The sequence below is a fragment of the Pteropus alecto genome, unplaced genomic scaffold (assembly GCF_000325575.1).
Source record: "Pteropus alecto unplaced genomic scaffold, ASM32557v1 scaffold146, whole genome shotgun sequence".
NCBI classification, from domain to species: Eukaryota; Metazoa; Chordata; class Mammalia; order Chiroptera; family Pteropodidae; genus Pteropus; species Pteropus alecto.
The window spans coordinates 26788533-26803366 of record NW_006442107.1 but is presented as its reverse complement, the minus strand read 5'-3'; positions in this window follow the sequence as shown (position 1 = coordinate 26803366).

Genomic DNA, 14834 nt, shown 5'->3' with positions numbered 1-14834 from the left:
AATCTTGGACCCCAGGAATGGAGATAAACTTGGATTTATATCAGTTTTAGATAATTTTATTCTGAAATTAAAAATTCTTTTTTGTCAATAAGTAAAAAGTTAATTAAAACTGGAGAGGCTGTAGAATTGTAAATTAAACAAATTCCAACTCAAGCCAGAAATACTATATAAAGTAGTAACCTATTGAGATATGATTTGCGAATGATATTCTTTGAGCTCTTGGGATGAATGTACTCATGCCTGAAAACTAAAACTTGTCATTTCAAGCTGAATGTCAATATTTTACTAGGACTATGATTTTGTCAAACCAGATGGACACTCTTCTTGGTAAAATGAGGAAATTTTATACAACCTTAAGACTACTGTAGCCATTGATAAGAAGGACTGAAGTGGGGTAAATGCCTGGAGGTCTTTGGCTTTAATTAACTAAAGCAAACAATTGTAAAAAAAAAAAAAAAAAAAAGATGAAACTGTCTTCATTCTTTATATCTCACACTATTGTGAGAATTTTTGTACACTTACTATTTTGTAGTATTTTTAACTAAAGAACTGATATAGTCTTTCAACATCCAAATAGAAGGGAAAATTTGTGACTGGGTGTCATTACTCCGAATTATCGAGAGTGTGAAATATAAAGAGAGTTTATTTTGTAATGAAGGCACACAGTCCTGATTGTGATCATCAAGGCTGACTGCACACAGACCTATTCTGTCCACATTCTGCAGATAAAGACAAAAACTTAAAAAAAAAAAAGCAGAGCAAAACAATGGTACTAAATGGATTACAAAGAAACCCTGAAAAAATTAAAACTAGGTTCTAAAATAGTACTTTTTAAAAAAACAAAGATTGTCTGGTATATCAGTCAGGGTTCTCTAGAGAAGAAACACAACTGGTAGAACTTATGTAAATATGGAAAGATTTATTGCAGGAATTGGCTCACATGGTTATGGGGGCTGAGAAGTCTCATGATTTGCTATCTGCAAGCTGGGGAACCAGGAAAGTCAGTGGTATAATTCAGTCTGAGTCTAAAAGCCTGAGAATGGGGAATGTGGGGAGGTGATGACATTAAGTTCTGGTCTGTGTTTGAAAGCCTGAGAACCAGAAGTGCCCATGTATGAAGAGAGAGGGAGGTATATGTCCCAGCGCAGCAAGAGAGCAAATTAATCCTTCTCTGCCTTTTTATTCTATTCGGACTCTCAGTCTATTGGGTGATGCCCAGCCACATTGGTGAGGGTGAGCTGATTTACTCAATCTACTCCAATACTCATCTCTCTTAGAAACATCCACAGAGACACACCCAGAAATAATGTCTTACCAACTATCTGGCCAAACCTTTGCCTCATCAAATGGACACGTAAAATTGACCATCATATCTAAGAAATCATTCTGAGATAGTTGTAAAATACTTTGGGAATCCTATATTTACATCCTATACTGTGAACAGAATATCAATTTCAAAGGCATACACTAAATATATCTGTAGTTTTGACATTATTGGATAGAAGCATAGGAAAGCAAGGTTACGATACAGTGGAGCTCATAAAGTAAAGGTGAATGTTTTAAGAAGACAGTCTGACCAAAGGGATATTAGAGAATGAAGGACATACCCTAGTTTGAATAGGTTTGTTTTACCTCAGGTGATTGCTCTGAATAAAGGCCTGATTGATAAGAGTAATTTAGAGGTTGCTCCATCACCTGGAGCAGAAGCTCGTATAAAACTCCAGACACTTTTCAGGACTTGGTTTCATAGGAAACTGCAGGTGACTTACCTTCCACCTGATCTTGTTAAGTTCCACCTGGACTTGGGGACACATCACTGATGTGGTGACTGGAGGGGGCCTGACTAGGCAGACATTTAATTCTCCCCACCAGGGAAGGGGGGCCATAGACCCCACAAGCTGATATGTCTTACTTATGCATTTGATCTGTCTGAATCTTTGATCTGTCTGTTTCTAAATTGAAATAGGACCTTCAAATCTCTGATATCCTTTATATTCCTTGGAAATCTGCACAAGAATCCTGACATGATATGGACAACTCAGAGGTTGTATGCTTATGAAGGGTAGCAGAATATGGCACCCCAAATATGCTTTTCCTACACCCCAAAGGACATGCTGGCACAGTCAGGATGCTTGGACGTTGCAGGAAAGCAAGAATTCTCTATAATTCTTTCAAGATTACTTAGAAGTGATTTTTGGTTGCCAGTAACAGAATTTCAACTCAATCTTGCTTAAAAAAAAAAGTGATTTTTAGAGTAACTGGAATATATTCTATAATCCAGGTTTCAGGATAAAACCAATAAGGGAACCGAAGCAATGTGTGAGCGCAGGAATGGCTATTGATTTCTACATCTTTTGTCTTAATTTCTCATTTTACATCAGCGTATCAGGTTCATTCGATATAGATCTCTCTATATAGCTATATCTCTCTATATATCTACATCTATCTATCTATCTATATACTTAATAAACATATCAAACATAAAGGAGTTACAGACATTATTATATCACACAAGTATATATCCATCATTTATAAGTTAGCTTTTGTTAACATTTCGTGGTATTTGTCTAAAGCCCTTCTGCATCTCTATGTTGACTAATCACTACTATGATTTGTTTTTTTGAGAATGTGCAAAGGTTATTTATTCAGAACTTGCTGAAGAGTCAGTCACCATTACTTGTGTTTTGGCAGAAACTTGAAGGCAGGAGAGTAGTAAAGCTTTATTGTGGAAAAAGTAAATACTTTAGTTGTGTCCTGATTGGAAGATGCTGGCATGGGGAAGCTATATGTAGCCTGGCTAACTACAAGTAGGGTCTTCTCTTGTTTAGTTAGGGTTACATAATTGGCTCTGTCTGGATGATTCTACGTTGGAAGTGGAGACTGAATTTTTTATGTCATTTTAATGTACATATCAGCATTTTCCTACATAGAATATTATAAATACTAAACAACATTTGGTGAACTTAAATGTTACATAAATTGTATCATAGCATGCACATCCTCTTCAATTTTCTTTTTTCTTCTCACTTATCATTATTTTTGAGTTCTGTTTGTTGACATGCATAGCTATAATTTATTCATTTTAAGTGATCTATAGTATCTGTTACAAGAATAAGCTGTAGTCCATGTGCTATTTTTAGTGATTACAAAGACTGTGTAAACATCTTTGTGTACCTGTGTGAGTGTGTTCTCTAGGGAACATTCTAGAATTGGCATTGCAAACTCATTTTGTGTCATCTTTGGTCTTATCAGGTATATCTAAGTTGTTCTTTAAAACAGTTGCATTAATTTATCTACCCATCTGCTATGTATGAATTTCTCCATCTTCACATTTTCACCAAAATAATTTTTGCCCATTAGAAGGAAATTAGATGACCTCTTGTTTTTTTTTTTGAGAGAAGTCGAACATCTTCATTTGTTTATGAAATAATTCATAGGTCACAGTATACCTCATTGGAAACTAGAAAACATTAAAATCGATTAATGATAAAAACATTATGTATTAAAATGGTGGGATTTAGTAAAAGTATCAATAAGAGTTATCTTTTTTTTTTTTTTTTTTTTTTGCTTTGGCTCTGAGTGAACAAAGATTCTCCTCTGAGAATTCTATCTGCAGGTTTGTGCTTATCGTGGATTCAAGTTTATAATGTGTACTACCCACATGGTCCTGAAAGTCTGAAATATGCTGAATATGGGGGTGGAAATGGGGTGGTCTCCAAGAGAAGTTGTGATTTTTTTCTCCCTCCTCCTTGTATCTGTTGTTGTTGTTTTCAAATTTTATTGAGATATAATTGACATATAACATTGTGTAAGTTTTCAAGTGTACAACATGCTGATTTAACACATTTGTATATTGCAAAATAATTAAAACCTCAGCATTAGTTACTTCTATCACATCACATAATTACCTTTTTTTTTTTTTTGTGGTGAGAAGTCTTAAACAGCACATTATAAATCCCAATTCCCTTATCTTGGCCAAGAATCAAATACCAGATATCCAGATGCCCCCAGACATAAAGCTCAAGCTTTTCCATCCAGCTGTCAATCAGCTTGAACTCAACTCCTGGAACGTCCCATAATAGCGGAATGGGATGTAAATGGTGAGAGACAGGCAGTTCTCAGAAGAGAAGGAGCTTCTGGGCACACACAATAGGTGACTGCTGACTCCCCAAATGGAGGTTTATTCTTTGGGCTTCTACACCCAGTCCTGGCTTTCAAGAAGAATAGAATACAAAGGCAGGCAAGGATTCCACATATGTACTGAGAAGAAATTCCTGTCTTTTTTGTGTGTGTGTGTGCCAAAAAGACTAATAACTTCAAAAGACAGCCATCTGCCTCTCCCTCTGTGTATATGTCCTATCTGTAAAGGTTGATCGTATCTGAGTCTATACGGAGGAGCCCTAAGGTTTATAGAAATTATAAAAGGAGGATTGTATTCCTGTGATGTCACTTCCAGAACTCCCCTAGATTCTGAGTCCTGGCTTATTTCTGTAGCTCTCGGTTTGTTCTCTAGCTCCTGGAAATAGCTTGTTTACCTTCTCCCTTGTCCTCACAGACTATTTCTGCTGAGACCTTTCTTTTTCCCCACCTCAGGCTCATTTTTAAACCAGAACAAAACTCTTAGAACACTGGTTATAGCCTGCTGTGTCCTTCAAGGTGTTATACAACTACTTTGGCTTTTCAGAACTTTTAAAGTTAGCTAAAAAGTCAAGAAAACAAACCTGTATGAAACAAAAAGGAGGAGGTGCAGAATATTAAATAGCTTCAGAAGAGATAAGAACAGAATTGATACTTGGATTTCAACTTTAGTACCAGAGTAAATCAATTAATAATGACACCAGTAGCAGTGGAAAAAGCACAATTATTGATTAGTGGAATATAATAATTGATTGTTGGAGATGACAATGATAACAACAATAACTATCATCTATTATTTATTTAGTATGAGTCAGGCATGGTACTAAGTGTTTTAATACAGCATTTCATTCAATCTTAACAACAATCTTATGGCATAGTTACTATTACAAGGAGAGAAAACAGTGGCTTACTAAACTTAACTAACTTGCTGAACATCATACAGAAATTTTGCCATAAATATGGCAGGGAGGGATGGTAGCACAAACGTCATGCTTTTGAGTTGACCTTGGGTTTTAAATTCATTGCAAAATTAGGTATACCTATTGCAGAGGTTGGCAACTATAGTCAGTGGTCCAAATATAGGCTTTTGCCTGTTTTTGTAAATAAAATTTTATTGGTACACAGCAACACCCATTTATTATATATTATCTATAGTTCCTTTGACACTATAGTGGTGGAGATGAGTAGTTGAGACAGACCTTGTAGCCTACAAAGACTAAAATATTTACTACCTAGCCCTTACAGAAAAATTTAGAACCTTTTGGAGAAACCCTGCTTTTATTTTCTCTTTTTCATTCCTTCATGTTGGATTCTAATATCCAGCCCATAGTTGGAGGCTGAGTATTTTTTTCTAGCTGATTCTCCAGCCATTTTTAGAATCTTCACTCTGCTCACGATGGTTCAAGTTTCGCAGTTGCCCTCCTTCCATCTACTTGGTGAAGTCCCTAATATAGCCCTATACTTTTCTCCTAAGGCCTTAAGAAGTTTATTTTTCTTTGCAGACTTCCGACATGGGATTCTTGTGTTACGCAAAGGCCTCTGAAGAAGAAAGTTTCAAAAAAATCGAAATATCTATGTTGTTTTTCTTTACTCACATCATTTTATAGCTTGTCTTCATTTTTATTCCTGATGAGGATTACAGGAATCAGTGCTCAGGTCATGAAATTCTGCTTTCATCACTGTATTTAATCTGCCTTTCTTAAGTTCAGGTTTGGTGTCTACAGAGCATCCTTGCTTAGCTGTTTTAGCATATTTAGACAATTCCCAAAAATAAAAAAATGAGGATAATGTTTCTCCCAGAGAAGGGTGTCATTTTAGTTCTATACAGCTTGACTCACAGCTCCTTGAAGTCAAGAACTTAGGCCGCCTTATTCTTAGCTCTGGCTCTAGCATTTAGTAGCCTGACTCACCAAGTGTTGAATGAATGAATAGATGAATGAATGAGTGACTGACTGTTAAGAAACACTTTAAGTAAGGAGATGACTGATTCTTTGTCTATGGCTCCATTAATTTCCAAACTTCTTGCTCACCATCTTACCAGGTTCTGGGATCAATTGAACCTCTAGGTAGAAAAATATATGGAGCCCTGGTTATAGAGTTCTGTAGCTTATTTCTATCTCAGTCTTCCTACTGACTTCACTTTAAAATTCCTAGACCTTTACCTTGCAGCCAACAACTACCTTGAATCCTATCATTACCATATTTAAGAATGGGTATATACCCATTCATATTAGCTTTCCATTGTTGTTGTAGTAAATTACCACAAACTTGATAGCTTAAAACAATTCAACTTACCGTCTTATATTTCTGGAGGTCAGAAGTCCAAAATAGATCTCAGTGGGCTAAAATAAAGATGTCAGCAGTATTGTGTTTTTTCTGGAGGCTCTAGTGGAAAATCTGTTTCTTACTTTTTTTCAGCTTCTAGAGACCACCTATATTCCTTGCTTGTGGCCCCCTTCCTCCATCTTCAAAGCCAGCAGCCTAGCATGTTCAAATCTCTCTTTGTCTCTGTCTCTGACTTAAACCCTCTTGGCATCTTGTACAAAGACCCTTGTGATTACATTGTGCTCACTAGGAAAATATAAGATAATCTCTGCCTCTCAAGATCCTTAACTTAATCATGCCTGCAAAGTCTCTTTTGCCATTAAAGGTAACATAATCACAGGTTCTGGGGATTTAGAGAAGGACATCTTTGAGGAAAGCCTTATTCAGCCTACCACGCTATCTTTTTCTCCTTATCTGAATTAGTTCTCGGTTCCCTACCTAGTAACCTAAAGCTCCACAGGGAAAGGAATATCCTAAAAGGAGACCTGACAGAACATTTGTCTTTAGCTTGCTACAACACTCCCTGAGGTCTCTATCCTTATTCTGGACTCTGCCTTTTGTCTACTACTGAATATCCCTGATGCCCACTCGCCTCTCTGCATGGAGTTTTACATGCTGCAGTAGCTGAGATGTATATCAAGTCCATAGTGTACTGTTTAAGGTCTAGAACTAGCTCTGGTAGCAATGATCCTGGGACAAGACTGCTTCAAAAATGTTTGGATCAATCAAATTAGTTAGGAATGGAGATAACAGAAAACTAGAAATTCTGTGTAACGCAAGTCTGGGCCTCAACCTCCTTCCTGGTTTTCTCTTTGGTGATATCTGGATAACCTCATTGTTTTTAGCTTGGCTTTATCTTTGAATACTGGATTTCTGGCTTTCTTTCCATCTACGGTCTAGTCTCTAGGATCTCAGATAAAGCATGGCTCCTGAATGCACACAGTCTTTACCAGCTTGGCTTGGCCAGGACTTAACTTACCTCTTTATCCAACTGCTGCACTCCAATCAAACATGGGTTTGAGGAGGAGCTGGGAAAATTGACACAAGGATTCTTGAGACAAGTGACTTGTATTAGTTACAATTGTAGACAATTCTCTTGTCTATAAGTGTTAAAGATGGAAAACAAAAATAAAGATAAAACTGAAACTTAGTTAAAATCTTTGCTACATTTCATTTTAAAGAAAATTATCAGAGAAATTTTTACCAAAAAGGGTAACAAGTGAAATTGCTCATTTCAATCACTAGGAGGTAAATGAAGAGTTTTACAGCTGGAAAAATAAAAACTCAAAGATGGAACTTATCATTGCTCTGCTAATTCCTTCATAAATTGACTCAAAGTTTGACCCATCATTAATTATTTTTTTTTGCTATCCATTGTTTTTTTTTTTGACTTTGTCATTATCTAAAAATATTTCAAAATTCTTGGAACTAATTAAAATATAGAGGATTTTGTTGAGGGAACGGAAGCTAATGACCCGAAAGCAACACCAGACTTTCTGGAAGAGTGTTTATTAGGAGAAACTCATGGTATAGAAGTGTATGCTCCCTCACTGCTCATTCTATTCTAGGCAGTGCACAGGGATCTAGCAGGGCCAGACGTCAGACTTTGGGAGAAGAACCTGACTAGACACTGAATGACTGAAGAGGCACTAGTTCCTCCCCGGTATAAGCAGGGGTTGGGTCCAGGTCCTATGGTCATAACCTCAGCCATCTGTCTGGGCTGCTTGCCTTCCGCACTTTTCTGTAACAGACTTCTCTGGATCTCTGCCAACTCCTTCTCCTGATGTTCACATTCAGGAAATCAGAGAATCAATTGCAACAAGTTAACCTTTACCTGTCAGTTCATTCTCTCCATCTCAAGGAGCACATGGTTCAGGCTGGAAAATGTTAGGTCCGGTTGTTGGGTTGGCCAGGCAGAGGCTAGCAAAAGAATGATGTGGACAAGACTATCATCTGCAGCTACAGCCTGAGGTCAGGAAAATGCAAAACAGAGAAGTCTATGGGACAGGGTAAAGGTAATATTTTCAGCTTTGATCTTTTGGACCACCAACTGCTGGCCTGCAGGTTGGAATCCACCTACAGTCTGATGAAGGATGTGTTAAGATTCCGCAACTGCTGGGAGCATCATAGTAGAAAAAATTTTTTTAAATATGAAAGGCATACCTAGAATGAAGGACATTTCATTGGTAAATTGGCTGGTATTTGGATATCCCAATAATAAGTTTCTCATTTCTGTGACACTTGAATTGTGCAGGAGGCAGGTGGAGGACTAGATTTGTCACTTTTTAGTCGAAAATATCTTCCTTATCTACCAGCCCTCTGGGAAGTAACACTTCATTGACTGAACATTTTGCTACCTTCATATCATAAGAAGAACATACAGTTTTATGGTTCAGGTCCACCTCATCCGTATCTGGATATTCTCTATCTTCCATACTATGAGATTAGTTTGATTGTTTCTGTCTCCTCAGTGGTCATGAAAAGTACTTCCCATATCCTCTCATTACCGCTTTTTAATAAAACTGGGATAAGGACATCATAAATCTCATTACATTTGACTTTTCATTTTGAAACCTGTGACTACATAGTCTATAAGAGATGGTTCATTAAGAAAGTTCATAGGATAGTTCTATCAGCTCCTTTTTACTCTCCTTTGCTGAAATTTTCTTCCCAGAGGAGGTTGGTTGTCACTTTGGACACACGCCCTAGCCTTCCCACTTCTTGCTCCATGTAAGGACATGTGGTAGTTCTATGCCATCTGGAATCACCATTCTGTCTCAGGAAGAGAGTCAGGGAAATAGCCCTACTTGAATAAAATTATCTAATATGTCTTCTCTAAGGGATTTGTTGATAGGAATTACTTTCTACTCTCCTGGGTGCCAGCTTATCTTCTCTCTTAGTAAAATCTGTGTCTCTTCTCCCTCCCAAACCTCCAGGCAACATCTTCCAGGTTTATTAATAAACCCAGATATTTTCCCAGGTGACAGTCTCTTATGCCACTTCCTCCCTTTAAGTCTCCTATTTGTGATGGATCCTTGAACAGGAGATCCTTGGGAATTTTATTGAGTTCTCATTTTTTTCTTTCTGTCAGAGAAGTCCTGTCCATCCTGAGATATTCTCTCTAAATCCACTGGTAACAGTCACGGAGTATAAGCGATCATCAAGAACAAGTAGAGAAACTTATTGTTGACTGGTGGATACATGTCAATCATGGATATGATTGTTCCATTTTCCGAATGTTCCATTTGGAACATCTTGAAAGTAAGGTATAAAGGCTCTTTGGGTCATTCACTCTTCACTACCCTTTCATTTAAATTCATTTTCAATAAAAGAGATATTAGAAATGACTCTGGTTCTTTGAAGAGGATTTCTAGATAATCAAAAGTCAAGCTAATTTTCTTTTCTTTTTTTGTTCTTAAATAGCTTTTAGTTTAGTTTCTTCCTTTTTTTTCTCCTTTCTTTTATTTTTAAACTGAAACTGAAGCTGGTGTCTAGGGAAATAAAATGACTTTCAAAAAATTATATACGTCATTAGGAACATAACTGAATCTGGAATCCAAATCTCTGACCTGTGGCCTGCTCTGACTGAAAATTTACCAGGATGGTGATTGCAGAATCTACTCCTGACTTTATTATAGAGTTAAGTAGAAAGAGGAATGAAGTGGAAATTAGATTGTTTCTTTCTCATGCTGGCTTTGCAACTTGAGAGCCATGCAAGACTGGGTAAACCACTTGGCCATTTTAGATTTCAACTTTTCACCAGTAAAATACATATAATAATATCATCCTTATAAATAAAATTCAAAAATATCTGTGAAATGTTCCACATTTTAAGGGCATGATAAGTGTAAGTTGTTATTTGGTGGTGTGTGTGTGTGTGTGTGTGTGTGTGTTAGGGGGGGTGTGGTGAGGGTAATCAGGACTCAAAAGATACTTCTGTTGTCATAATTGGAGTTCCAGCCTAAATTTTATTTAAAAATATAAAGTTACGAAAATCTCAGAAACTTTATCCAAGGGCCTTATAGTTGAGCTTAATTGTTGTCTCTTCTGAGATTTTTGTTTCTCTTGGTGTAAATTTTTTAATAGTAACTTTCAAAAATGCAAATTATTCACTAATGATTTGCCTCAGGTTTATATCATTGTGTATCTTAGGGAAGATGGCAGGTCATTATCAAGCTGGAACTAATTTCCTCATGCTAATAAAATCTCAACATATTTGTATGCAGGAGAAAAGAACAGTTGACAGGACCTCAGGGCTCCTATGGCCTTTAGTGGGCATTTCCCCAAGTACCAAAGAAATACTATTGTGAAGATTTAAAAACAAATGAGGTTCTCTAACCATAAGCCTTATTAAATGGTATAGATGAAATTCCTGAATGAAATTTTATGAAATATTCAAAGTTGATCTACTCTAAATAAAAAGAATAGATTTCTGCCACATACCTGGTATGCTAAACCCAACCCTTCATAGTGTATTTCCCCAGTACCTGGAGACTGCTCAAAAGCTCCAGCCAGTGGCTGAGAATCAGCATTACTAAGTCCCTCTATGCCCTGTCTGTCTGCTCTTGAGCCTTGGTTCACAGAAAGAGAGCCTCTTCCTCTCTGGAAGGAAATTTTGTTTAGCTATCATCATGCTTTCTTGAGCCAAATAGTTTTGTTGTTGTTGTTGTTTGTTTGTTTGTTTTTTGGCAAAATATAAAACCACAGCATGTGACTATGAAAAGGGGAGCACAGCAAAATGAAGTAACAACAGTCGTGCAGATTAAAGTTCAAATCCAAGTGGGTCAAGTTGTATATCCAGATCAACTGAAGACTAAAAGGAGGAAAATGAACCTGTATTGTAGACCTGTGTCCTAGGTCATAGGTACCATCTAATTTTCTGTTTCTGGGCTGTTGTGCACTGCAGGGAGAAACTACATTATGTGTCTGGCTGCCTCCACCGAAATTCTTGCTGCCTCACTTCACCTTGCTGTTCACTTCATTTTATTCACCTCACATCACTTCTGTCTCTTCACAAGTTGTTCCTCATATTTACCATTCACCTCAGGCCAACAATTCCATCCTGTCTCTCACTAATCTTAGCAGAAGATGTAAAATCCAATTTTATTGAGAAGATTAAGGCTGCCAAACCTTCTTTTCTCTCAGCTTCAAAACTTTTATTCACACTCATCTTCCCCACTAAGAATATTTTGGTTGGTAGTTTTCTTTCTTTTAAACCCATTTTCCTTTTCAAGTTTTATTCTGCTTTCTGTACCAGCTGATATCCATTTTTTACCTCATCTAAATTTTTTTCATAAATTAATTTCCTTTCCTGTTTCCTATCAGCTAGATTTTTTCCCTTTTTAAAAATAAAACCATAATAAAACATATTGCTTTAAAAATTTCTTAGTCATTGCAAATCATTTACTCTTTCTCTTCCTTCACGCTAAAACTTCAAAAAAACTATAATCTATACATATTAAATGAAAACTCAGCTGAGTGAATTTGAATATTTAATTAGCTTCATTGAACAATTCATGAACTGGGCAACATCCTGTCTAGAAAGTAGAAAGGAGTTCCAAGGAGCCATACAAAATGGAAAGCTTTTCCAGGCAGAAATGAGGTGGGACAAGGAAGTTATTAGCAAAAGAAAAGAAAGGATTGTTTCAGGCAAGGTCATCTTTCTTTGAGGAGAGGGCAGGTCTGTTATATTACTTCACTAGTAATAATCAGGAAATTTCAGATTGGCTGATTAAAAGTCATGGTGCTGGGAGAAGTTGAAACTGCAACTAAGTCTTGGTTTGCTGACCTGGGGCTTAGCACAAATGACTCCATTTTGGGTCTTTTTTATTTTTTTTAATTCATACTACTTATGATCCCTCATCTTCCACTCTAACTTCAGACCAAACTCATATTACAGAATGAAAGTGCCAAACCACATGCAAAGGAAAAACTACAACCAAACTTGTAATTTTGTAAAATTGATCCCTTCTCTATCAACATCTCCCTTGGTCTCTGCTAGACATTCCCCATTTTCCATGTTGTTGCATGTGCTTAGCTGCATTTTAGGTTCAGAAATTCTACTTCTCTTCCTAACCCACTTTAAAAACACCCCTCTTTGCTTTCATAAGGCCTTGTGAGGTTATCTATTCCATAATCAATATGCTAGCCTCAGAACCTACAACTGACTTGATGAGTGTTTCCTAACTTTCTGGGCTTTACTTCCTCTCAAAGTAAAGTTTATACAAACTCTTTACTCAACAGTTAGCAATAATCTATTTATGAAACATAATGCCTTTCTTTTCTCTATTCATCCTTCTTGACTTCTCTGCATTATTGGATACTATTGACTACCGTCTTCTTGACTCTCAAACTCTATGACTCTGATGTTTCTATTTTTATGACTTCAACATTGACTTGAACTTTGCCTTTTAAGTCTTCCCCAAAGATTTGCCTCAATTTCCTTTTTCCATCTTGCCACATGTTTTGTCTAGAAGTTGTCATTTATCTGATTAGCTCCAGCAATAACTTCAATGGATCCAAGGCTTTGTTTGCTCTTTTCATATCTTCTCGTTTTCAGCATATGATCTGTATAGTACATCCTCTTCAATCAGTTTCTTATACTTTGTTTCCTAATGTATTCTCATTATCCAATTCTAGTTCAGATTCTCTTTAACTCTTCTTTATAGTGTTGCAATAACTTCCTATGGGGTCACATTACTTCTAATTGCTCTTCTCTAGGGAATCATTAACCCGTTGCCAAATTAACCTCCCTAGATCACCATTTTGATTCCAGATTCTTTTCCTTAAAAACCCAAATAATTCACTGTTCTACACCAAACTCCTTAAACTTCCATTCAAAATTTCTCACACTGTAGCTATCTATTCTACTGTTTACTTCATAGTGGTTAATCCAGTGGCTCTACTCACTCCTGTTTCTTCACACTGTATGGTTTCCTATAATGTTGCCTAAATTAAACAATTCCCCTTTATTTCTTGCTATTAATATTCTATCTATTGTTTAAGTTATAGGTCCAGTGCCACCTCTTTCACAATACCATTTTTAAGTACCTTGACTAAAAGTAGTGGCTTTCTCCTTTAAATTTCTATAGTTCTTTGAATTATTAAAGGGTCATTCAGTATCATATATCTCACATTACAACTTTTATGCACATACCAAATCTCCCACAATGCCTATCACACTAATGTGGAAATTGTAGGAAATTATGTTTCTTAAGTGAATAGTAACTCCTTCATGTCTTCTCCAGAGGTCAGATGTAAAAGGGAGAAAACATATAAGCTTTATTATAAATTTTTTAAATCTCCATTCCTGTGAATTAGCATTAATTACACTGGTTATTACATTTGCTTTGTATTTGGTTACAGTTCAGGATGACAATTAAAACTTGAAATACCGACATATTTCTGACGCTGCTTACTTTTTCCCAGGTAGTTCTACTTAAACATTTATTTCCTCCTGGGTCCTTATTGAAGGGCCTTCCTCTCCCCCACTCTCTTTTTTTATCTGGCAAAGTTGGAGTTGGTGAGGAGCTTTTCTCCTTGCACTGTGTTTAAATATAACTCATTTACATTCTGAAAAATATCCTGGACATGATTTGGCTTCACTTTGGTTATGAACTCAGAACTTTGCTGTCTGCTTATATACTATGTCCTTTGGTTCTGGTAATAAATGTCATTGCAATGTCTTGAAAAGGGTACCCAAATTATTTTACGATCAAGCCCAGGTTTGTCTACGGAGTTTTTATTATTGTCACAATTTTTCAATATAAGCTTAAAAAGCAAAATAAACTTAAATCTTCTGTTCAGAAGTTTAAGTGTTACAAGTTCAATAATTGTGATGGCATTGATAATATGTTGAGCTGTGTAAGAGTTCTGTTTGTTTCCTTTTTAAACTTTATTAATATGTGCTATTCTATAATTTGGTGCTTTGTATAGAATTGAGAACCAGTCTTGAGGAATTAGCTTGCAGAGATAGAAATCATTTGAGGCTAATAACATCATAATCCTTATAGAGTTTCCCACACAAGCAGGACTCCAGTGTGACTTAGTTAATAAATGTCCCTTCCTGTTTTGTATTGATGTAATTACACTTCTATATACATGTACAGAAGCAGTTGACTTATAGCATGTTGTTAGAAAGTTACCGTGTGCCCTTGACAGCAAGCAGGTATTTGGGAGGGAATAAAACAATGCACTGGATATGGGAAATGATATCTTAGTGTCTTTATTAGCTGTGTGTGGGTCCCAGGCCTGACTGGTCCCAGGTCTAGTTGCAATCCAGGCTCATGGCTAGGAATAGGACCCTGGATTTAGAATGTTACATTAGCGTAGAAGGTACCTGCACCTAATAAATATGATTCAGCTTATTGTAT